Here is a 25,915-nt window from a genome sequence, read left to right on the forward strand (position 1 = left end):
ATATTTTAACGCTTAGTCATTGCAATACAGTCGAACCTACTTACAATATTACTCAAGTACACGCCTCTAAAGTATAAACTTTAATATTTATGATAAATTTAATCGTCGTCATTATCAATAATGTTTATAAACGTGTTGCTTCAAAAATATGCAAATGGCATGCTGTTCTGAAAAAAAAACATATTATGAGATAGCATAGAGCAACAGGCATCAGTGAAGGGGTGACAAGGCGGCCGATATCTCGGGCGTGCTTGATAATTTGGACACATCTTACAGATCCACTACAAGCCACATAGAGCCAATTTATGATAAAGTATCGGGATTGAGATGCTAAAACTCTGCGAAGTCTCAACCTTTAACTCAAATTGATGAACGGAAATGCATTAACCGAAGCTACCACCGCTCCTATGCCGTAGCGAATTACAAAAGTTAGCTTTTCAGCAATGCAAGGAGGCTGTGGGGTATCGCATACGGCGTTTTCGAAGGGGGACTGGGGGATGCTGGGACGTCAGACTGAAGTTCAGAAGCCAGAATTTCTCGTTGTCTTTTTTTTTCTTTTCATCAATTTCACATTCTATTACCATTTGGCACAGACACACAACATTCAGAACTAACTGTTCTAATCAATAAATCAGCGTGCGAAACAGCTGTAGCGGGTTATTTTACCACGAAAACATACAAAGGTTGAACGTGCAGGAACTTCTCATTGTTCTAACTGATATATAGTTAAAATCGGTATTGTTATAAGTTTATTCAACCATAAAAACCAAAACACTACAAACCAATTGTGCCCGTGCCATAGAGTAAATACACAGACTCGAAAAGAAAAGCTCACCGTAGGGCCAAGCTTTAAAACCTATAACCGCTCGTGTGCTGCCATGATGTAACGATACTAGGTTCTGAGTGACGTTTACTTGCGCTCGCCGCTGCCTGTTGCAAGAGCCTCTAGCATGTTCTTTTTTTTTTAAGTTTCGTGGACTTCTGTTGCATCGCAGTAACACACTGCAACATACAGCCGAGCTCACGCAACAAAAAATACGGAGGACGATTATACGACTCACCCAGTGCTCAAGGAAGCCCGCGCCATCAGCCGCACGGCCACGAACGCTCTCGAACATGCTCCTAAATGTTGATACAGTACAAGGATTGTGGCACCATCTAGTAAGCAAATCTGAAAACGCTTTTTTCCGTGCGCCAAAAGTTGCAAAAATGGTCATTGTATCATTCCTAAATGTGGTTATTAGAAGCATCACGCAATTTCCATTGGCTTACATTACGTGAGGACCTTTGCTTCTGGCCTTTACTGCAAGAATTTGAGTGTTTTATACTGCTATACTTTGCGCCTTTAAAAGTTTCGTATTGGCAACAATGACAACGTTCCAATATGTCAGCGCTTCGGTGGCTATAGTATAGTGTACTGGAATATTCTAGTACACTATAGCTATAGCTTTTCGAGCCCAGCTTTTCCTCTAGAGTCTATATATGACCTACACGTCCAGTACCACGTTTTGGCTGCTTTTAATATCAGATGATGAATTTTCCACAGATAGAAGCGGAAGGCGATGTGCCATCTGTTTCAATGCTCAGGGAAAGTAACATATCCTAACCGAGGAAACTTTACGTAAGGGGCTGTTATCTCTCTACTGCTGCCCTGAATTTATCAGGGGCAAACATTGTTGAAGAAAATGAACAATTCACAGTTGTTGTTTTTTTATTTTTATTATAGCGGCGACGTGTTTCCACTATACCGCATATCTTTCTTCTGGGTTTCATTATTGGGAGCACTTCTCACGGTTCTTCTTGCTACGCTTCTCGGCCTTGCAACAGGTACGAATACAGAAAGAATTCATTGCTGCTTCCCTTGAGCCTTTTATTCATGTATGAAGTAATAATATACGTTTATGGGAATATCTCAAACATAGTACCCCCAAAGCAAAATCGTGGCATATCCACTAAGTGAATGAGGATGAGTGGGTGAATCAGTGGGATCGTTCGATGTTACCGTAAACTACGAGTGACATTGACAACTCACGCGGGTCAATGACTGTCAAGTGGTGCACAATTACAATAACATTTATTTTCATATTTCCTATGTTGTGTGAAGATGTGCATTTTGGTTGGACTTAATTATTCTTACTCTGTGGTATGGGATCTAGCCAGAAGTTGGCAAAGACGAGCCTTGGGCATGTTGCCCTGGTGGTTGTTGGTTGTTTCCAGTCAGACGAAATGCATCGTACAGCACATTGAGACGTCTACTGCACAAGCCAGTCGTTGTACGTGATCATCATTATAATAATGTTTATCGTCATCAGCCTCATCGTCATTGCCATGGCGTGTAATATAGTCATACTACTGAAACGTCCCCACAAGGTAACACAAATGTACATGGAGAAAAGGGAACGCCAAAAGGCAATTGAAACACCAAACACGTACGTACGGCGTTACAGAAGTGAGTCAAAGAGCTGCTTCGCAACTAAAAAGTGACTTTATGGCCACATGAGTCAGGTATATGACAGCACAATGCATGACAACCAGGGTCATTCGTCTGTACGCTCGTCCATGCATCTGTGTGTGCATCTATTCATCCATCCCTACTATTGTGTGCCCATCAATATGTCCATTCTTCTCACTAGTAGATGAATCAGACGGTGACACTATGAACCTTCGGATGTAGCTTCACCCCTTAGTCAACATTTGCTTAGGGGAGATCCGTGGATTCTTTTCTGTCTCCTCATGTGTGTGTATGTGTAGTTATGTTTATGCGTGCATTGCATATATTTTGTCATTGAGTGCTTACGTATTATTTACTTATTGATGCTAGTTTGTTGCCAGGTAAGGCCGCATCAGTTTAAACAACGAAATGTTGTCAAACGTGCTCATTTCTTTTTATTTTCACGTTACCACACTATTACAGTCTAAGCACAGCCTTGTGCAAAGCGTGCCCGCATGACTGGGCATAAACTAGATTATCTTGGAACGCTCCGATGCGATTACGTGCTCAACACGAACAGGAGACTTCCAGAACTTACGCGGCCGCTAGAGATAACGCTTGAATTTTTACTGATAGATGTAAAAACACTCAGCGCTTGACTCGGCTTTTTACACCTATCATTACTATAATGGTGTAATGCTAGCATTTTATTGTAATTTCAGATTCCACAAGTTTTGTCAAATAATAATTTGCACCTGCATCTCTTCTTGGTGCAAACTATAGTGAATGCGTCGCAGTGTTAAGGGGTATCGAGTGAGTGTTGTGTGATTGGGTATGGTATGAGAGTGCTTCATTATTATTTCGCCCTTATTATCCTCATCGACTGAATAAAGGAGAACCGAAGTCAGAGAGTGTAAATTTAGTGTTTTTATTGCTTGGTCCCGTCGTTGTATTAGACAGAGAGGAGACGTCTTTGACTGTATTCCGCACGCGTGCTCCACCGCTTATATACACACCACCCGCGTTGGAGGGTGACGAGTCTAGACACGAGGCAGGAGACGAGCCCAGCATTCGCAGTAGGGGTTTGGATGGCACTGACGCCGATGTCACTTCGCATTTAAAAGTTTCGACTGGGAGACGCCGAATGGTGCGTTCGTCGCCGTCACGACTCGTGGCAGTTGGTGGAGGTGCTGTGAAAGAAAAGGGTGGAGTACCGGTGAAGACCAGTATACAATGAGAACACCGCGATGTAAACCGAAGAAAATGAGCCACCTTTTCATCATGGCAGACCCCACTACGCCTAGGGATAACGAGATCCGCTTACTTATGTGGAGAATAAAGCAAGAACTGCTTGCTGGTCTATATAGTATGCAAGCCACTAAATATGATCGTGTAATTCGTATCGGGGGCCAGGATCATCGAAAATACCATTGAAATGTGTACGACGCAGTACAACCACTGGCTTCCCACGACGACCTTCGAAGAAAATCTCGTGTTGCAATCCTACAACCTGCTTGAGAAGGAGGAAAAAACTCAATTTATACAGAGCAGTTATGAGCACGCAGCCTTCTTGGACCCAGCTTGACCCCGCTGCGCTCAAGCGTTCATTAGGTGTAGTTTCATGACGCTAGCACCCGGTCAGCAGTCATTGTCTCCTCAGTCTGGTTCTCTGAACGCTTAAGGTCTCCCAATCTTCCTAGATTTTGAGGCGTTTTAGATACATATGGGAGAATCCGCCAGGCAGTAAGAGAGCAGAATGAATGCAGAATGAATGAATAGCAGAAGCATGAGATTTGTGGCAGAGAGTACAGGCTGAGGTTAGGAAAAAGAGTTGATAGTGCGATAGAATGAGAGGAGAAGAAAAATTTGAGTACGTAGCTGGCGCCAGGGGATGACCTGTCGGTTGCTGACAGACTTGTCATCATCAAGGCCGTTGTGAGGGGGGGGCACCTGCGTAAGCTGTTGATATCCCCCCAGCCTCAATTAGATTCCATCACTGAAGTAGTGCGCCGGGAGATCTGGCAAGTCCTACTCGTTTCTTTACTAGCACAGCCGTCGTCGCAGGCTATGAACTGCACTGCCTCAGCATTATTAACGCTACTCTGCACCCATGGCAAGTCGCCACACCTTCAGAGTTCCACCACCAGGCACCGCTACAACCACCAACACCGTACCATACATCTGCTGCTCAGCACTACGCTCCCAACAAAACCAACGTTTGCCCCACTCCTGAAACCACGAGCTCGACTACCACCCATACCGGCGCTTTTAGTACCTAGAGGTGGGGCTGTGCGGTTTCGCCGTTAACGCACTGCATCCGCAGTCAGGCGAACGATCTCTTGACATTGCTGACTACATCACCAGAGAACAATGGCAATGTCGGCGACAAGGCCTTTCTCCGTCACCGGCCGTTACATCCCGCCGCGCCGCCGTTTGTACAACGGTCCCAACTGGGCCAGTCTTCTAGCCCGGATCAAAAAAACTTAGAGTAGTAACCAATGAAGGTGTAGTTGCCCTACAACAAAACATCGAAGATCCTCCGCCGCCGACGAACACGCTGCAGCGAAACCTAAAGAACTCGCCGCAAGCCAACTGGCGCCCAAAAAAGACCCAACCACGCGACGACAAAGCAGAGGAACGGACCGATGTAGCCATGACCCTGCGCCGCTACTCAATCACAATAGGTGAACTCCATATCCGTAGTACTATATATATATATATATATATATATATATATATGTATATATATATATATATATATATATATATATATATATATATATATATATATATATATATATATATATATATATATATATATATATATATATATATATATAATCATCACCTGTACATCTTCTTCACCTAAGAATATATATCATCACCAGCGTGATTGAGCTCGAGCCTGGCCGAATGAACCGGTTCGTCACAAGTGGTGGACTGTGCTTTTCGTTCTCTCAAGTCCTCTCGCCCGTTCTCGCTGGAGCTCCGCTCGGGTCGTCGCATACAACCCCCTGCCATGGCCGCCCAAGAAAACCCTGGCCCATCCAACGTCGCCGTCTTACTGCAGCCACCGCCACCCGCTCCGCCCAACAACACTCGCCTGCGTGATCCAGCTGTGTTTTTCGGTCTCCGAGGCGATGATGTCGAAGACTGGATCAAGAACTACGATTTCGTAAGCGATTTGAACAGGTGGGACAATCCACAGAAGTTGCGCAGCGTACCATTTTACTTGTCCGATGTTGCGAAAACTTGGTTCTGGAACCACCACCCGGATCTTCCCGACTGGGACACTTTCGAGCAGCAAATTCGTCAGATATTTGGTGCCCCTGCAGTTCGCACTGAGGCAGCAAAGAAGAAACTCGCTCAACGCACGCAGCTGCCGGGTGAATCTTACACCTCTTATATTGAGGATGTCCTTGCACTGTGCAAGCGCGTTAACACCGGCATGTCTCAAAACGACCAAATACGCCACATTATTAAAGGCATTAACACCGTCGCCTTTAACGCCCTCGCCACGCAAAATTCTGCCACCACTCAGGACGTGATAACCATCTGTCAGCGACTTGACGAGCTTCAGTCTCTTCGCCTCTGCTACAATGCCACCGACATTCGTTTGCCTGCACCCCTCGACTTGCGTGCGCTTATTCGCGACATCGTTCGTGAAGAGCTGCATGGGCGCTGCTCTTCCTGTGCTACAGAACTTACTTTACCTCCTGAAAAAGATAGCTTGCGAGACCTGATTAAACAAGAGATTGCCTCCGCATCGCGTGCGACGTGTTCCAACAGTCCCTGCGTGCGCCAGACGCGCACGTACGCCGAAGTTGCCGCGCTCCGTGCCGCACCCACCGTTTCTGTGCCTACAACAGCAGACCATACGCCTGTGGCTTCGTTATCACCGCCAGTGTGTGCACCACCTTACTACGCACCTCAGCGCCCACCTCCACCAATCTGTTACTACTGCGGCTATCGAGGACATATCGCTCGGTTTTGTCGAAGGCGCCAACAAGACGAGCAACGCGGCTACGCTCCCGAAGAACATCGAAGCTTCCGTCCGACCATGAACAACTTACGGCCACCCTCCCGATCGTCCTATTACCGTTCACCATCACCTACTTACCATACGGACATGCCTGGGAATTCCCGTACGTCTCGCCGCAGGTCGCCTTCGCCAGGTCGCCGTTCAGTGTCGCCTCTACGGCCCGCCTCCCATTCCACGAACGCCCACGCGGAAAACTCCCCAATGCAGTTTTAGGAGGGGAAACTGCATCCCTTGGACAGCTAACAATCCCTCCAGAGCGGCCATCGAATTTGATAGTAGTGTTTGTAGAAGGTGTACGTGTTGAGGCTCTTGTAGAAACTGGCGCTGCCGTTTCGATTATTCGTGCTGATTTTTGTTCCCGCCTTCGAAAAGTCACCACACCTTATGGCGGCCCACCTCTACGTGCGGCGACCAACGCTCTCATTCGTCCACTTGCACAGTGTACCGTTCGTGTCTGCATAGAAGGCATTCGTCATCACATTGTTTTCACGGTATTTCGTGAGTGCACCCATGCTCTCATTCTTGGGTGGAATTTTTTGTCTTCTGCGTCCGCTTTCATATCATGTCATCAGCGCCTCCTGCATCTAAACGCCACTGACTCTTCTCCGCTTGAACAAGATGCATGCATCCGCCTTGTCACCAAGTCAGACTATGTACTTCGGCCATACATCGAAGAAATTATAAGTGTTAATTGCACCGACATTGTGGATGGCGACGTACTAATTCTCCCTTACGGTCATACCCTATGTAGGGGCATTGTGATCACACCGGGGCTTATTCGCTTCTTCGATGGGTGTACGTACCTAACCGCCATAAATCAAACGCCCGAGTGTGTACTGCTCCCCTGTGGCTCAACAGTATCTTGCGCGGTCGACATTGAGCCTGTTGCGATTGTTACTCTTCCGAACAACAACCACAACGATGTTCCGAAGTCGCAATCATTGCCATTCAATGCCTCTGCCACACCTGTGTCGGCGACAATAAGCAATGACTTAACACCTGATCAAACTGAAGATTTGCTCGCCCTGTTAAATAGACACCGTTCTCTATTTGACGTGAACTCGCCCGCTCTCAGCATGACTACCACCGCTACTCACAGCATCCAGACTGACGGCTCTCGTATTCTACATCGGCGTCCATATCGCGTGTCTCAGGCAGAACGCAAGATCATCAAGGAAAACGTCTCAGACATGCTACGACGCAACATCATACGTCCTTCCTCGAGTCCCTGGTCATCCCCAGTTGTTCTCGTTCAAAAGAAAGATGGGACAGTGCGTTTCTGCGTCGATTACCGTGCGCTAAACAAAATAACGCGCAAGGATGTTTATCCCCTCCCTCGGATCGACGATGCGCTGGATTCATTACAGGGCGCAGAGTATTTTTCCAGCCTCGACCTTAGGTCAGGCTACTGGCAGATACCAATGTCGGAGTCTGATAAAGAGAAGACCGCCTTTTCAACGCCAGATGGGTTGTACGAGTTCAATGTGATGCCTTTTGGACTCTGTAATGCGCCCGCCACCTTCGAACGCATGTAGACGGCGTATTGCGTGGTTTGAAATGGAAAACATAACTGTGCTATCTCGATGACATAGTAGTGTTTTCATCCACGTTCTCGCAGCATCTACAACGTCTTGACGAAGTCCTCACATGCCTTGCAAAAGCCGGTCTACAGCTTAACACCAAGAAATGTACCTTTGCTAGCAAGATAATGAAGGTTCTCGGCCACCTTGTCAGCAAAGAAGGAATTCGGCCCGACCCCGAGAAGCTTGCCGCTGTCCTCGATTTTCCTCGTCCACTACGTCAGAAGGACCTGCGCAGCTTTCTTGGGTTATCTTCTTACTTCCGGCGCTTCATACGTGGTTTCGCGGAACTTGCGTCTCCGCTCCATCAATTCCTCGCAAAGAACGTCCCCTTCATTTGGTCCGAAGATTGCGAAAGCGCTTTCACGGCATTGAAGCAAGCCCTCACGTCGGATCCGGTACTGTGCCACTTCGATTCCACCGTACCCACTATCCTTCACACCGATGCAAGTAGTCATGGTCTCGGTGCGGTACTCTTGCAGCGTGACAAAAACTCACGCGAACGCATCGTTGCTTACGCAAGTCGTGCTCTTACCGCTCCAGAAAAGAGCTACACTATCACCGAGCAGGAGTGCCTTGCTGTTGTTTGGGCAGTGCAAAGATTCCGACCATATCTTCACGGCCGTCATTTTACCGTCGTGACCGACCATAACGCCCTATGCTGGCTTTCATCGCTGAAAAACTTATAGGGTCGCCTTGGTCGCTGGGCGCTTCGCTTACAGGAGTATGATTTCGATGTCGCCTACAGATCTGGGAAGAAGCATCAAGATGCTGATGCTCTATCGCGCTGTCCTTTGCCAAGCGGAAGCAATTCACCATCGATACTCCAAAACAACAGCACCTCTCCAATCGCAGCGCTAAGTTCATCACCTGCCACCCTATCCGTCCTTGTTTCACAACAACGTGCCGACCCATACTGCCGCCCCATTGTTGACCGCTTGACCGGCTCTACTACTCCTCCAAACGCCAGACTCCGTCGACAACTTAAACAATTTAAGCTTGTCGGTGAGGCTTTATGTCGCTACGTTTACCACATCGATGGCAACAAGTGGGTACCCGTCATCCCACGTTTTCTGCAACGTGAAGTTCTGGAAGCCTTTCATGATGATCCAACCGCTGCTCATCTAGGCTACCACAAGACTTACGACAAAATACGAAGTCATTGTTTTTGGCCTGACCTTTCTTCAGCCGTCGCTAAGTACGTCGCCTCCTGTGTCCATTGCCAACGGCAAAAACGACCGACAACTGCTCCGGCTGGCTTAATGCAACCTCTTCCTTGTCCCGCCTCACCTTTTAAAGTCGTTGGAATCGACTTGTATGGCCCTCTTCCTATATCATCCAATGGGAATCGCTGGATTGTCACGGCAGTCGACCACCTTATCCGCTACGCAGAAACAGCTTCTATACCATCTGGGACTGCCACTGAGATCGCCGATTTCTTTCTTCGCCACATCTTTTTGCGTCATGGAGCTTCACGCATTCTCCTCAGTGATCGTGGCAAAGTCTTCCTATCTTCCATTGTCGAGCAAGTTTTGCGTGCCTCGAACACTGTTCACAAGACCACTTCTCGCTACCACCCGCAGACCAACGGATTGACTGAACGATTTCATCGGACCCTATCGGACATGATCGCCATGTACATTCACCCCAACCACGCGAACTGGGATGCAATTCTACCCTTCGTGACATTCGCCAATAATACGGCTGCTCAACGCACTATCGGCTTTTCTCCATTTTTTCTCGTCCATGGTCGCTCGCCGAGTTTCGCTCTGGATGTCTCTTTCCTTTCGGCCCCTGCACCCTCGACGGCTCCTTTCTCTGAAGAATTCCTATCTCGTCTAGCACACTGCCGTCACCAGGCCCGTGTTAACACCGGCCTCTCTCAAGACACTCGAAAATCTCGCTACGACTCGTCTCGCCGTGGTGTGAGTTTTTCCCCTGGTGACGAAGTTCTTCTATGGACACCACTACGCGTCCCCGGCCTATGCGACAAATTCATCAGTCGCTTCATTGGGCCATACACGGTGGTCGAACAGACATCTCCCGTCAATTACCGCGTTTCTCCTCTTAGCGCTAGTCCTGATCATCGTTACCGAGGAACAGAGATAGTGCACGTATCTCGTTTAAAGCCTTATGCGCGACGCATTTCATAATACTGTCAAGCGACCAGGCGGCCGCATTCACCGCGCGGGGGAATTAGTGTGAGCGCGACAAGCGAATGACTCTTTATTCTTTTTGATATCATCATCACCTGTACATCTTCTTCATCTAAGAATGTCATCACCAGCGTGATTGAGCTCGAGCCTGGCCGAATAAACCGGTTCCTCACAATATATATATATATATATATATATATATATATATATATATATATATATATATATATATATATATATATATATATGCTTTCCTTGGCATTATTATCTGTCAGATCTCATATTTATTGTGTAAAAGCACCGAAAAACGAGCCCTTAAGTATACACTTCTTTCCATATATATATATATATATATATATATATATATATATATATATATATATATATATATATATATATATATATATATATATTAAAGTAGAGGTGTTGTACGTCGAGAAAGGTTCAGACGCAGCTTGGCAAAATGTGCTTTATCAGGCAGGTCTGGCTAATGGCGAGCGGCGTGCGCGAGCTACTGCTGCAGCCACCGATCATCCTCGTCTTTTTCATTACCAGCAGAGCGTCCGTTATTCAGAGTCATTACAATATATATATATAAATATATATACATATATATATATATATATATATATATATATAGAGAGAGAGAGAGAGAGAGAGAGAGAGAGTTGCAAGAGGCAGAATTAGTGTGCCTGAAAGCAAAGCAAAAGTATTGCTGCAAAACTTTACTCACGAATATAGGCACCTCAACGTTGGTACGACGGCCGCCTACATCAATGTATTGTGGGCCCAACAGCAGAAACGTTGATAAAGCCACATTTCGTTCGACCCCTCCCTTCTTGACGAAAGGAAGGGTCCTCCCTTCATCAGGAGATGAGTCATCCCCTGACGAAGGGCGGACCCTTCCCGAAACTGTTGCCATATCACATACCCCCCTCTCTCTCTCTTTATATATATATATATATATATATATATATATATATATATATATATATATATATATATATATATATATATATATATATATATATATATATATATATATATATATATATATATATATATATATATATATCCTTCGTCAGGAATAAGGGTACATTCTGTTCGCGCTCACACTTACAGTATTTTGAGTGAAAGATGAGAGCGAAACCACGGCTTAAACAGAAAAAAAGAAAGAAAGAATTGAAAAAAGAGGGAGGAAAAAATTCGAGAACGTTCCAGGGTTTATTTTGCTGTGCGAGTGGCGTCGTCAGTGTGTATTTTTTTTAAGGATTGCGTTCAGTGTAGTTGGGTGGCGGCACCTTTATTAGAGAGATTTGGTGCTGCGTACGCAAGCGGCTTGCGTACCCATGATGTTGGGGCAGCGGTATTGCGCATGCACGAAACCCCAAGCACATGCGTCGCTAGATCGCTGGGGTGATGAGGCCATGCGTCCGCGTGGCCATAAACAACGTTGCCACCACTGGCCTCCTAGCGGAGATATGCTGCCCTGGCGCACATGCTGGCGCATCATGTTACCCGTGACGTCACCCACCTTCACGGCGAGCCAAGCAGATGCTGGCCAGAGCCACCAGCTTGACTTCTAAGCACAAATGGCATAGCACAAAGGCACCAAATCTCGGACAGCATGGCCCGGCCGCCTTTCAAGATGACGCCTCCGGCAAAGCAGCACAGAGCAAAGTTTTGCTTCACGCCCGAGGTGGACATTTTTCTATTAGAGGTGCTGGCCATGGTGCCTTTTGAAAATGGTTGAAGATGGGCCGCCATCGTTTGCAACTTATCGGCGAAGCTGCTGAGAAACGTGGTTGCCGGGAGCCTACAACGCCGACCACCCAACGGCAGCGTGAACTCTCACGGGATTAGACGACACCGATAACAAAAAGTGGTATTCGTATACGTAGTTGTTAGGGGTTTTTAGCTTGCACGTATACTTCTTTAGGTTATCGTGTTACCGGATGCCGGACAGAAACTGCCCATGCGCGAGTTTTTAAGGAATGTAACGTAAACTACCCACCAGATAGGCTTTCTGTTTCCCACGCTATCTAGCAAATTCACCTTCCAATAACTTGCAGTATGCGCACTGAGGATATTCGAGCCGTCGAGTAGTAATAAGCCAAAGTACGAGCGTCAATGTTGATTACATTATTTCAGCCGGATTACCTAGAACATAAAAACCACAAACGTACTAGCCCCCGAGCAGCTGAATAGGTGGCGTCATCTCGTGGAGCTATAGTGAACCAGCCAATCACAACGTTATTATTGCAGAAATGTCGTGCATTGTACGTTTGGTGAAAAAACTGCGCCGTGGCGTTACTACAAATAGGTTACCTTTTGAGTCACTTTCAGCTCAAAAACATTACGCGTTAGCCAACGTGTTCATGACTGTTGTTGCATGAAGTGTCACAAGATGTCTAGACCATCGTTACACCAACCTTGCATACTGTACATGATGAAAAAAAGCCTTTTTTATACTGTACATGAGAAAAAAGTGCCAAGGAAGTTTATTTCAGTGTTAACTGAAATAAATTTCCTTGGTGTACTCATTTGAGTTGACGATGGTGCGTTCGTAACTAGCGTATGCAGAAAACCTACGGAAAGGCAACAATACCTCCACTTCAAAAGCTGCCACCCGTGACATTGCAAGACCAGCATTCCCTATTCCCAAGCACACAGATTCCGACGAGTCTACTCCCGCACCGAGGACTTCCACAAAAACAGCACACATATGCGCGAAGTACTCCTTAAAAAAGAATACCCTCCAGCTATCATGACGCCATCAAAAAAGCTGAAAATCTGGACCGCCAGATTCTTCTCAACTGCCAGAAATACGCCGACCAACACAACAAAAATTTTCCATTAACCTTCACGAGCAACCACCAAAAATAAACAGTGTCCTAAGAAAACACTTTAACATATTGGAACAGAGCGTGCGACTATCCAAAATTTTCACTACTTCTCCTTCTGTAGTATACAGACGGTCGAAAAATATAAAGGATCATTTAATAAATTCAAAGATATGCATGAAATCTCGAATAGGGTGTCACACTTGCGGAAAAAGCAGATGCAAGGTATGCAAACACGTGCAGACAACGACAGTGGCGAAAAGCACCCACTGGGATTTTAAGCACAGGATAAGAGGTGCAATAGACTGTGACTGAGACAACGTCATATACCTTCTGGAATGTGGGGTATGTAACAAGCCATACGTGGGCCAGACAGACACTCCATTTAGAATAAGATTCAACAACCATCGGGCACATTTATGATACCTGCCAGGCCTTCCACTTTCAAAACGCAGCACATTAAAGACCACAGCTTTGATGACATTAGGGTTACACTATTGGAAAACAATTGTCGAACAATCAGAGAACGGGAACAACGGGAATCTCATTTTATATACAAATTCAACACGATAAAATTCGGAATAAATGAACACCCAGGCACTCTGGCAGCGTTACGACCACTAAAAGACGCAAACGCTTCATTCTTATCAATCCGCTCTCATTACGACAACACTATTACCCACTAACAAAGCTTTTAGCCTATGTATCTGACAATATAGAAATGGTTTGCCTCTTCAAGCACAGCCGTAACGCACAGATAAGCGGTCCCGGATGTCGTACAGTTCCGTCCCCCCTTTTTTTCTTTCGGCTTTTTTTTGTCTTTTTATTCTTTTTTTAATTTTTAACGCACATTTTCTGTTCCTTCAATTGCAAGAGCCATTGCATATAATGAATATTGATGGCTGCGCCTCAATTACCGGCTTTTTTCATTTCTTCCGACGCCACCAGCACGCACTCGAAGCGCGTAAGCTCTCGCCATCAATTTGTCCTAAACTTCAAAGAGGAACAAGCTGCCAGCGGATTACACGGGAATGTGAAATGCAAGAACGGTGCCACACTTCCCACTTGGGGAAAAGTGGGTGCGGGGGAGGTATCGTTGACAATGGTGGCATTGCTCGTCTACCACCGCCCTACTCTGTTGAGATGCTGCCACTTTCTAATTCCGCCATGTGGGTCTTGGTTCTTCCCCTAGATTTCTTTAACGTGTCTCCCCCCGTTTCCTTGTTTCCTTTTTCTTTTTACTTTTCTTTTGACCCTTTCCCTCCTGTCTCGACAGGCTATAAGAAGACACCGAACATGTGTAAATATTATTATGCCCTGTAAAAGACGGTGCTCCCGTGTCGAAACGGAGGCAGAATAAACAGTTGTTATGTGAAAGCGCATCTACTTTCATATATATATATATATATATATATATATATATATATATATATATATTGTCACGCAGCAAAGGACGACGCAGTTGTCTATAAGGAAAACAAGTTTATTGGAGCGAACCTGTGCTCCCCTAACAACTGAAAGAATACACATGCGGCGAAGCAGCGGCCGGCAAAACGATGGGCACGCTAGTGAGCGTCGGCGATCGAATGTCGCGGCATCGGCTGTGCGGGAATTTATATCCCTCGGCGCGAGGGTTTCTCGAATAGTCGAATTGTATCGAGAACGCTGTAATAGCGTTTGTTCGAAACGCTGTTTGTTCGGAACGCTCGAAGCGTTGTTCGATAGCGTTTGTTCGAAACGCTGTGATAGCGTTTGTTCGAAACGCTGTGATAGTGTTTGTTCGAAACGCTGTGAAAACAGTGATACCACAGGCCGGCGCAGCCAGGCCGAAAAAACAAAACCCAAATAAACAAACTCAATGCATGGTTCGCGGCATTACCCCCCCTCTAAGAGTGCATCGACCCGATGCTAACATAAGGGACAGTCCAAAGAAATTAAAATAAAAGTTCGTCATCGTCCGTAGAAAGGTTTTAAGCGAACCACATGGACGACTTCGGGCCGCGTGCGTCGTCCTGATGTACGGGAGTCACCATCGAGGATCACTTCGTACGTTAGTTCGCCAACACGTCGTAGAATCCGGTAGGGTCCGAAATAGCGTCGTAGAAGTTTCCCACTGAGTCCACGTCGTCGAATGGGAGTCCGAACCCACACACGATCTCCGGGATGGTACTCGGCGTCTTGACGTCGGAGATTGTAACGTCCGGCATCCACCAGTTGCTGGTCCGTTATACGAACTCGAGCGACCTGGCGGGCCTCCTCCGCACGTTGTAGGTATCCTTGGACGTCGGCGTTGAGGTCGTCGTCTTCTACTTGCGGATGCATGGCGTCGAGCATCGTAGTCGGCCGTCTTCCGTAGACGAGCTCGAACGGTGTCATCTGCGTGGTTTCTTGGGTAGCCGTGTTGTACGCAAACGTGACGTATGGGAGGACTTCGTCCCACGTCTTATGTTCAACGTCCACGTACATAGACAGCATATCCGCGATTGTCTTATTCAGCCGTTCCGTTAGTCCGTTCGTTTGGGGGTGGTACGCCGTCGTTCTTCGGTGATCCGTGTTTCTGTAGCGTAAGATTCCTTGCATGAGCTCCGCAGTGAAGGTCGTTCCGCGGTCCGTGATTAGGACCTCAGGGGCTCCATGTCGCAGCACAACTTGGTTAATAAAGAACTTTGCAACTTCTTGTGCAGTTCCCCTCGGCAGAGCGGTGGTCTCTGCGTAGCGCGTCATGTAGTCTGTCGCTACGACAATTCATTTGTTCGCGGATCGGGATGTAGGGAACGGGCCCAGAAGGTCCATTCTGATCTGTTGGAAGGGCCTCATTGGGATGGCGATCGGTTGCAGAAGTCCGGCGGGTCTCGTCGGTGGTGCTTTTCGTCGCTGGCATTCACGGCAGTTCTGGACGTAGTGGGTGACATCGGATGTAAGGCGGGGCCAGAAGTATTTCGCCTTGATTTTTGTAATCGTGCGAGCTGTTCCGAGATGTCCGAAAGACGGGTCGTCGTGGCACGCTTCAAAATTTCGTCACGAAGGTCTGCGGGGATGACAAGTAGATAATTCGTTCTCGTTCCGGGGTTGAAATTCTTCTTCACTAGGATGGAGTTTTTGAGGCTGAACGCAGGTAAGTTGCGCTGGAACGCCCTAGGCACGGCGACGTTGCGTCCTTCGAGGTAGTCGATTATGGCGCGGAGGTCAAGGTCGGCACGCTGCTGGGCGGCTAGGTCGCTCTCTCTCCCGACTCCGAAGAACGCGCTGTCTTCATCGGAGTCCTGTGGTGGTGGGTCGACGGGGGCGCGGGACAGGCAGTCGGCGTCGGAGTGTTTCCTGTCGGATTTGTAGAATATTGTAACGTTGAACTCTTGCAGGCGCAAGCTCCACCACCCAAGACGGCCAGAGGGCTCCTTCAAATTGGCGAGCCAACACAGCGCATGATGGTCTGTCACAACCTTAATGTGACAGACCGCGAACCATGCATTGCCGCGAACCATGCCGCGAACCATGCATTGGGTTTGTTTATTTGTGTTTTGTTTTTTCGGCCTGGCTGCGCCGGCCTGTGCTAGCACTGTTTTCACAGCATTTCGAACAAACGCTATCACAGCGTTTCGAACAAACGCTATCGAACAACGCTTCGAGTGTTCCGAACAAACAGCGTTTCGAACAAACGCTATCACAGCGTTCTCGATACAATTCGACTATTCGAGAAACCCTCGCGCCAACGGATATAAATTCCCGCACAGCCGATGCCGCGACATTCGATCGCCGACGCTCACTAGCGTGCACGTCGTTTTGCCGACCGCTGCTTCGGCGCCTGTGTATTCTTTCAGTTGTTAGGGGAGCACAAGTTCGCTCCAATAAACTTGTTTTCCTTATAGACAACTGCGTCGTCTTTTGCTGCGTGACATCTGGTGGAGGTGCGGGGTACATGAACCCTAAGCCATTGCCAAGCCGACAAGCAAGCCCAACACGACAAGCACGCCCAACTCGTGTCAGCCGCCGACAGCAAGGCCTTCAGCCAGAGTTTGGACTGCTCCCGGATAAAAGGAGGAAAGAAGACGTAAAAACGACGATGATCAACGCAGGCACCATGACCAGCGCTACCAACCCTCCCGTCGTTCTGCAACAACCTCGTGAGCCCCCATCATTCCGAGGATCTCCTGGTGAAGACCCGGAAGAGTGGCTGGAGAAGCTGGAGCGCATCCGCATCTTTAACAGTTGGGATGACGAAGAAACGTTTCGTCATGTCTTCTTTTATTTGGAGGATGCAGCTAGAACGTGGTTTGAGAACCATGAAGACTCCCTAACCGACTGGACTGTCTTTAAGAGCGAATTTTTCAAAACATTCGCTACGGTTGTGCGGAAAGAATGAGCCGCCCTTTTGTTGGAGACGCGAATGCAACACCCCAACGAAGGTGTTGTACTGTTCGCTGAGGAGATGAAGATGCTGTTCCGGAGAGCTGACCCCGAAATGGCAGAAGAGAAGAAGGTGCGCTTTCTGATGCGGGGAGTTAAACAAGAGCTCTTCGCTGGACTCATCCGCAACCCCCCTAAGACCGTCGCTGAGTTCGTCACCGAGGCTTCAATGATCGAGAGGACCTTGGATTTGCGTTCGCGGCATTATATATATATATATATATATATATATATATATATATATATATATATATATATATATATATATATATATATATATATATATATATATATATATATATATCTGTGTGTGTGTGTGTGTGTGTGTGTGTGTGTGTGTGTGTGTGTGTGTGTGTGTGTGTGTGTGGGTGTGTGTGTGTGTGTGTGTGTGTGTGTGTGTGTGTGTGTGTGTGTGTGTGTGTGTGTTTGTGTGTGTGTGTGTGTGTGTGTGTGTGTGTGTGAAGGGGTTCATTGACAAAAACTAACAGCCTGGTTTGAGGGGTGTCAGTCGCTGTCACGAGCTCAGCTCTTCGTCATAGTCATCTTCTAGCCACTCCGACTAGATACTGTTTCTCTCCCTCTTCCCCTCCACATTTGCCCCGGTGGTGAAGAGGAGCCATCCTGGCGACTCACGGCATAGCAAGCACAAAGGGATAATTATAAGGTTTTAAGCGGTTGATGTGGGCTGTCTGATGTGCATATAACGCTGCGGTTGATGTGGACTGTCTTATATGATGTGCATATAACGATGCGGTACGGACCATTGTACTTGGGTGCAAAATTTCGGGAAAGGCTGGGGGACTGGAATGAAACCGAAAGCCATACAAATGAGCCTACGTTGAAGCTGTGAGCAGGCTTGCCTTGGTCACGTCGTTTTTTTTTTTGAGACCTTGTGCGATGGACGTAAATTAACGCGCTAACTGGTGGCACTCTTCGGCACACTGAAAAAGTTCGGAGGCAGGGCGGTAAATAATTATCGTGTCAAGCGTAGAAGAGGACTCACATTCGTACAACAGAAAAAAGGTGAAAACCCAGTAGGTGCTTGCGTGGCCTTAATATACGCATACGTCACGAAAGGGAGCACCAAGTCCCAAATAGAATGGTCGGAGGTATGTACATAGAGAGCATATCACCGAGCGAGTGGTTAAAGCGCTCCGTCAAACCGTTTGTCTGTGGGTGATAGCTTGTAGTGGTGCAATGAATAGCATTGCACTAATTCAGAAGCTCCTGGACGACTTGCGATAGAAACGCACGCCCACGGTCGCTAGTAGCTTACATTGAGCGCCATGGCGAAGGACAAAGCTACGCAAGACGAACAAGGCGACATCACGAGCAGCAGCGGCTGGCAAAGCGGTGGTTTCAGCGTAACAGGTTAGATGGTCAGCGGCCACAACAATCCAGCGATTTCCAGGAGGAGTACAAGGTAGTGGGTCGTAGAGGTCGATGCCGATTATATCAAACAGCCGAGCTTGACACGACAACGGTTGTAATTCGCCAGAGGCATGACAAGTTGTTTTCCGTCGCTGACACTCAGTGCAGGAGCGTATGTACTTGCGAACGTACGAGTACATTCCACGCCAGAAAAATTGCTGGCGAAGCCGGTCGTATGTTTTCAAAACGCCAGCGTGCGCGTTTTGAGGGTCTGCGTGGAAGTACGCGCACATGTTGGAGCGCAAATGGCGAGGTATAACAAGAAGCCATTTCCTACCATCCGGCTGATAGTTGCGACGGTACAACATGGCATCCCGTATTGCATAATGGGGAATTTGCTGACGTAGTGCACGAGGTAGACGCTGGCGTGGTGTCACCGAAGGCGAGAAGAGAACGTCAATGTGCGAGGCTATCAAAGGGTCCTTGCGTTGTTCCGAAGGCATGTCAGCGGTATCGATGCTGTCGATGGTAGCTTCGGCAAACAAAACCGGTGCAACGGCTGAAAGAAGGGATGGACGAGAAAGAGCGTCTGCGTCGGTATGCTTGCGGCCTGAGTGGTAAATGCCGTGAATATCAAATTCCTGTAAACGTAGCGCCCAACACCCAAGCCGGCCTGAAGGATCCTTCAATGAAGCGAGCCAACAGAGTGAACGGCGATCTGTAAAAACATCAATTGGGCATCCGTATAAGGATCAAATTTTTTAATGCCCAAACAATGGCCAAACATTTTTTTCCGAAACAGAGTATTTGTTCTCTGCCTTGGTTAGGGTGCGACTGGCATACGCCACTACGTACTCCGAGAAGCCAGGTTTGCGTTGAGCAAGGACAGCGCCAAGTCCTATGCCACTGGCATCCGTGCACACCTCGGTTGCAGCAGTGGGGTCGAAGTGGCGTAAAATAGTTGGTGAAGTAAGGAGATGGCGTAATGTCGCAAAAGCATCATCTCATGCTGGCGACCAATCACAGAGGTGTCCATAGTCAGTGATCAGCTGTGTCAGCGGTGCGATTATCCAAGCAAAGTTCTTCACAAAGTGGCGAAAGTATGAGCACAGTCCGACAAAGCTGCGAAGCGCTTTCACGGTAGTAGGCTTCGGGGACTCGGTGACAGCACGAATCTCCTCTGGGTCTGCGAGGACGCCATGTTTTGAGACATTGTGGCCAAGTATTGTGAGCTTCCGAGCTCCAAAGTGGCACTTCTTGATGTTTAGTTGAAGCCTGCGCTCGTGAGGCAGCTCAAGACTTCGCCGAGACGATGGAGGTGGCTGTCGAAATCAGGAGATAAAACAACGACATCATCCAAGTAGCATAGACATGTCTTCCATGTTAGCCCACGCAAGACGCTATCCATCATTCTTTCGAATGTGGCTGGTGCATCACAAAGGCCGAAGGTCATTACATTAAATTCGTATAGCCCATCGGGCGTCACAAAAGCAGTCTTTGAACGATCTGATTCTGCCATGGGGACCAGCCAATAACGGGACCGTAGGTCTAGTGAGGAGAATTCAGCGCCTTGCAAGCAGTCCACGGCATCATGGATGCGCGGCGAAGGGTATACATCTTTAAGCGTAACTTTGTTTAAATGGCGGTAATCGACGCAGAAGCAAATCGAGCCGTCTTTTTTCTTCACAAGTACCACAGGTAAAGACCAGGGACTGCTGGACGGCCGAATTACGCCACCTTGAAGCATGTCAGTCACTTGCTCGGTGATCACACGACGCTCAACAGGAGATGCACGGTAGGAACGCTGTCGTAGAGGCGCTTGAGAGCCGGTGGTAATGTGATGGACAACGGTGTGCGTTCGGCCTAAGGACGTCTGCTGGCAATCGGACAAGCCGCGAAACTAGTGAAGAAGTTCTAGGAGCTTCTCCCGGTGTGCTTCTTCAAGTTCATCATCAATTTAGAAGCCAAACAAATTAATGTTTTCGTGAACAGGTGAATGGGCAGATGGCGTCAGTGCATTAGGCTGCAAATCACTTTCACCGTCAAGCCTGAAGATGGAGGAAACGTCTAAGTCTTGGAATGTTCCAATACATTCTCCGCGACGCAAGGTTGTGGAAGACGGAAAGGTATTTGTGACAAACAAATTGATAGCGCCCGCCAAAATATCTAGGACAGTTCACAGCAGCACTAAGCTCTTGCGACTGTTCAATGTTTGGGAAGGCGTAAACAACACTGCAGGCTTAGACAAATCGGCACAACACACGGGAACAAAGGCTGCGCTACTTGGTAGTATGTCGATGTCGTCGGCGACAAACAGCTTGTTCAACGCAAGTTCCGAAGACGGGGCACACAACGCAGACAAGGCCACTTCCGCACGAGCACAGTCAACAACCGCAAGATTGCGAGACGGAAAATCCCAGCCGAGGATAACATCATGAGAACATGCCTGTAACACAAGAGATTCAACGGTATACAAAATATCTTGGATGAGAACGCGGGTGGTACAGGCAGCTGATGGTCGAATATGGTGAGCACTGGCAGTACGGAGGGACAATAGCTTTGGCGTCGTGGTAACCATCCGATGTAGGCGGCAAAGTTTTAAATCAATTACTGAAACAGCAGCACCAGTGTCCACAAGCACAAGGGTACGGTAACCATCCACGAAAACGTCAATGAGGTTTGTTGGAGCAATGCGAGGACTTACTTCTTTCGACGACGACGCAGTTCGTGCCTCGAAAACTGCGGCCGACTGAAGGGCAGGGTCGACGGCGCATAGGTGAAAGGGAGCGACGTCTTGAAAAATGGAGATTGGTGACTGACTGAGGTGGGGCGGTCGTGTGAAGAGGATCCTTGTTGACGTGCTGTGTCGTCAAAGCGCTGACAGTCGTGCGACAATCTTTGCATGGTGTCACTGTGAACGAGAAGGTGACGGCGGCACAAGCGAGCCACATGTCCTGCGTAACCGCAAGAATATCAAATCCGGCAGTTGTCTGCGGTGTGCCACGGATTCGGAAACGCCCCGATTGGCCGGCCGAACGGAGCCGGTGATGACCGAATAGGGACAAGTGAGGTAGCATAAGCGGGCTGTCGAGGTTCTCTGGCTGCAACAACTTGCGCATACGTAAAGGGTGCGACCTCCAGAGGTGGTGAACGAGCGAAAGGCAAAGCGTCCGCTACCTCATCTTGTATGACGTGCCTCATGGCCGGGGCCAAATAATCTGGGGCCAAAGGATGCGTTTGTGCTGGTTCGTGTGTGCTCAATAAAAGAGAGGGCTGCCTAGCTACTCTCACGCACGAAGGGCTTTACGCGAGCCAACCTATCATTCTGGTCTCCGAGAGTCAAGGCCGCGATCGAGTCACATTGTTCCAGAGAGCGCCATGCTTGGGCGCGTTGCTTGCGTGATTCGTCAAAACTCTGGCCCAAGCTGACGAGATCGGCTATTTTTTGCGGGCCCTTGGCTAACAACATTTAAAATGCGTCGTTGCATATGCCCTTGAGGATTCCTCCGTCACTCCGTCACTTACCTCACCGACATTATCAACGATATATAGAAAAAGGGTGAGATACCCGATGCTAGGAAACTAGCTCACATGGTTCTCATACCCAAACCAGGAAAGGCGCCGAGCCTAGATAACCTACGCCCCATATCTCTCACGTCGTGCGTGGGCAAAGTGGCTGAGCACGTCGTTCTCAACAGGGTTGGTCGATACCTCGAAGATAACGACTGCATCCTGCACCACATGAATGGCTTCCGACCAGGGTTATCCACTCAAGGCGCCATGTTACTCCTAAAGCATCAAATTCTAGATGGTGGAAACACTCGGGACACTCGTGCAATACTCGGTCTCGATTTAGAAAAGGCCTTCGATACAATAACGCACTCGTCAATCTTGAAAGCGATCGCAGCCCTCGGCCTAGGTCATCGATTTTACTACTTTATCCGCTCTTTTCTCACTCGACGCAGAGCCGTCCTCCGCGTAGGAGACCTAGTGTCGGAAGAAGTGGAGCTCGGACAGCGGGGCACTCCTCAGGGATCCGTTCTCTCACCCACGCTCTTCAACCTCGTGATGATCGGGCTTTCCGAACGACTTTCAAAAATCGACGGGCTAAATCACACTATCTATGCGGATGATGTAACCATATGGTGCTCCACAGGGTCGTATGGCTTCATTGAGTCCACTCTGCAAAAGGCTATTGACACCGCCGAGTCTTACCTCGACCACACCGGTCTCAGGTGCTCACCTGCGAAGTCGGAGCTGTTGATATATTTGCCCAAACGCCGGGGTGTCAAGCCCAAAGGGTGGAAACCTCCGGCGGAACGCAATATCACCCTCCACACCAGAGATGGTCGTACTGTACCCAGGATAGACACCGTCAAGGTCCTCGGCATGATCATCAAGTCCCTCGGAACCAACACCCAAACAGTACACAAGCTCAGGACTAAGACTGAGGCCCGTATTCACAAACGCTCCTCCACTCGACCCTTCACTCGAAACGCTCCTTAAGTGGCGTTTTCCCATTCACAAACCGCCCTTCACTTCAAACGCTTCCTTCACTTGAAAAAATCTTGAGCGTTTCCTTGAGATTGTCAAGGAAGCGATCGAGCTACCTTGAATCGTCCCTCGAGTGAAATATTTGCGCCAGCATCGCGTCCATGGCGGAGCCCGTCTCACTTTGACGGCGTTTCTCGATCAAGTAGGCTGCCACCGCCGCGTTCTTTCGACAATGACGGTGCGCGTTTACTACGGAGCTGTCTTCGAACGGTTTAGCAACGGCTACTGTGGCGCCGGGACAATCGGGCGTGGTGTCAAAAGGAGCATTCACCAGTGCCGTGATGTGTTGCGTTCCGTGCATGAGCCAGTGGATTACCTGCCTTCGGGTGTGCGTATACTCTTCGTGCGAGTGCTCCATGACTTACTGCGGATTCCAGTGCTTTGAAGTGTTTTGATGAAGCTCGCACACCGCATCAGTTGAAGCGTGGTGCGAAAGCTTGACAAGCAAGCGGCATAGCAAACTTTTGATGCGCTGGGTTCACCGTACTTTAGAGTGGCTTCCTCTCCGGTGAACCTTTGCTGCCCTAGCCAAAATTTACGACGAAGCACACCTCCGTTAGACGACCATCTGTACCAATGAGAAGGTAAGTTCTCCTGTGTTTTTTTAATTTTTTTCCTGCCTCGGTCAGATTACTATTAAAGACAGTTTAAGAAAAGCACAACACAATACATTGGGCGCAATGAGTGTGCTACTGTAGCTACTACGCGTGAAACATAGCTTCTTTATACAGTGTCTATGCAGCTCACAATACCAATGAACAACCAAGTACACATTTAGAGGATCAAGCAGATGATCATGCTCTGTGAAACCTGCATGTACGCAAAAGTGCGTCGAGTGTCGTATGAAAACGCAAACATATGAAATATAAATACAGCAGATACATAATGAGATTGTTTTTTTTTAATTTAACCCCATTCCTACTCCCCGAAGAAGAATTGCTGGCTATGGCACTGATTTTTGCAATTAGATAATGAAATTATATACCCATATGCCTGGTCAGCTGCCCAAGTGCCTGAGCCAAACATGTGTCAAAATAGTCAAAGCTCAATACTTCAACTATGTCTGTTCTTGAACGCGAGACATACTAATGAATGTGTGCACAGCTATAATTAAAGAAAAATGCGGCTTTTGTATCCAAGCTATTACGTTTTTCTGATATTATTTCTTGCCTCCTTTGTGCAGGGGACCAGCTGCCGACAGAAGAATACAGAGAAAAGGCCTCCTAGAATCTGCCGTATTATCAATGCATTGCAGAGTTTGCACGACTGTATACAAAAGCACAAAAGCAGCAGTGAATGCGTGCAGCTACACTGCATTAGGCACGTTATGGTGTCTACTTCCTTAATCTTATTTATGATGTCCTCCAAGCTCGTACTTTATCTTTACAGTGTGTAGGCTGCATATGTTTGATTGATGAACACTTTTCATTTGCATTCTTATGTTTGCCACGTTGCTCCTCATCAGCCATATGTAATAAAGGTCCATTTGTCATTCACAACTTCTGTTTGGTTCATTTATTAATACATAATTATCATCGTGTTTGTCTTTTCATGATGAGACAGGACTGCAAAAACCACTTCTCCGATTCTACAGGAAAGCAGTTCCAGGAAAATTAAATTTGTTTTATATAAAGCAGCACCACTCCTCTTTTACGGAAGTGAGATGGCGTGGTTCTAACTGGTAGACTTTCTAATGATGCGGCAATAGCGGATATTTTATTTACAGGGTTATGACCAGATGTATCCGCGATGACTGCAATACTCTTGAGCATTTTTCACCGCTTTGTTGCACTGGTCTTCAATAAATCAGCAGAATAATATACGCTCCTCTTGACGACACTTTCTCGAAGGTTGAGAGAACCCACAGCATAGTTTTTAAAACAGAACAGCGCCATAAGTCAGACGCAGCTTCAATTTTATGATTTCCAAAAAAATAAAACATCCCCTATAACTTATGTTGTGCCGGGGCTTTGGAATGCAGCACAGACACCACGATCCTTTTCAACAGGTATTTCCAGTAGTTATATTGCAAATAAAATCCAAAACATTAGTGCGAAGGTCAATCATGCACTAACGATTGTGCTTCTGAGCATGCAGATGAAGGAGACGGGGAAAAAATTTAAGACGTTGCCGCTGTGTGAACTTGAAGCCGGAAGCTACACAGATTTAAAGGTTACTTCTATGCGAATCTGTCAAATTAGAGGCATCCACAAATGCAGGGCAAATAGAAAAACAGTGCAAAAACAATAAATTATTCCTTGGAAGTTTAAAATGTTAAAGTTGACACACACACACACACACACACACACACACACCAGTCCCTGTTAACCGACTATATATGTTACTAAATGAAGAAAACAACTTTAAAATGTATTTTTCGCCAATAGTGAAAGAAAGGCACACGATCGCTTTTCTTAACTTGCGTAGCAGTCTAATTCGAACGCTCAGCCACGAGTATAACATGCCTAGTTTTAAATGCTACCCTGGCATAACCTTGAATATCAGTTGCGAGCAATGTCTTTCAAATTTCCTAT

At 47.5% G+C, this 25,915-nt stretch overlaps 1 long non-coding RNA gene across 1 annotated transcript in view; it reads left to right on the top strand.

The window, feature by feature from the left end:
• Positions 1-1,724: 1,724 nt before the first annotated feature.
• Positions 1,725-25,915, top strand: part of LOC142767121 (uncharacterized) — a 32,609-nt gene continuing 8,418 nt past the window's right edge. The window contains exon 1 of the long non-coding RNA XR_012884764.1: positions 1,725-1,827. This is a non-coding gene — a long non-coding RNA (uncharacterized LOC142767121). The remainder of the gene's footprint in view (positions 1,828-25,915) is intronic.

The sequence above is a fragment of the Rhipicephalus microplus genome, chromosome 7, assembly GCF_043290135.1.
Source record: "Rhipicephalus microplus isolate Deutch F79 chromosome 7, USDA_Rmic, whole genome shotgun sequence".
Taxonomy (NCBI): domain Eukaryota; kingdom Metazoa; phylum Arthropoda; class Arachnida; order Ixodida; family Ixodidae; genus Rhipicephalus; species Rhipicephalus microplus.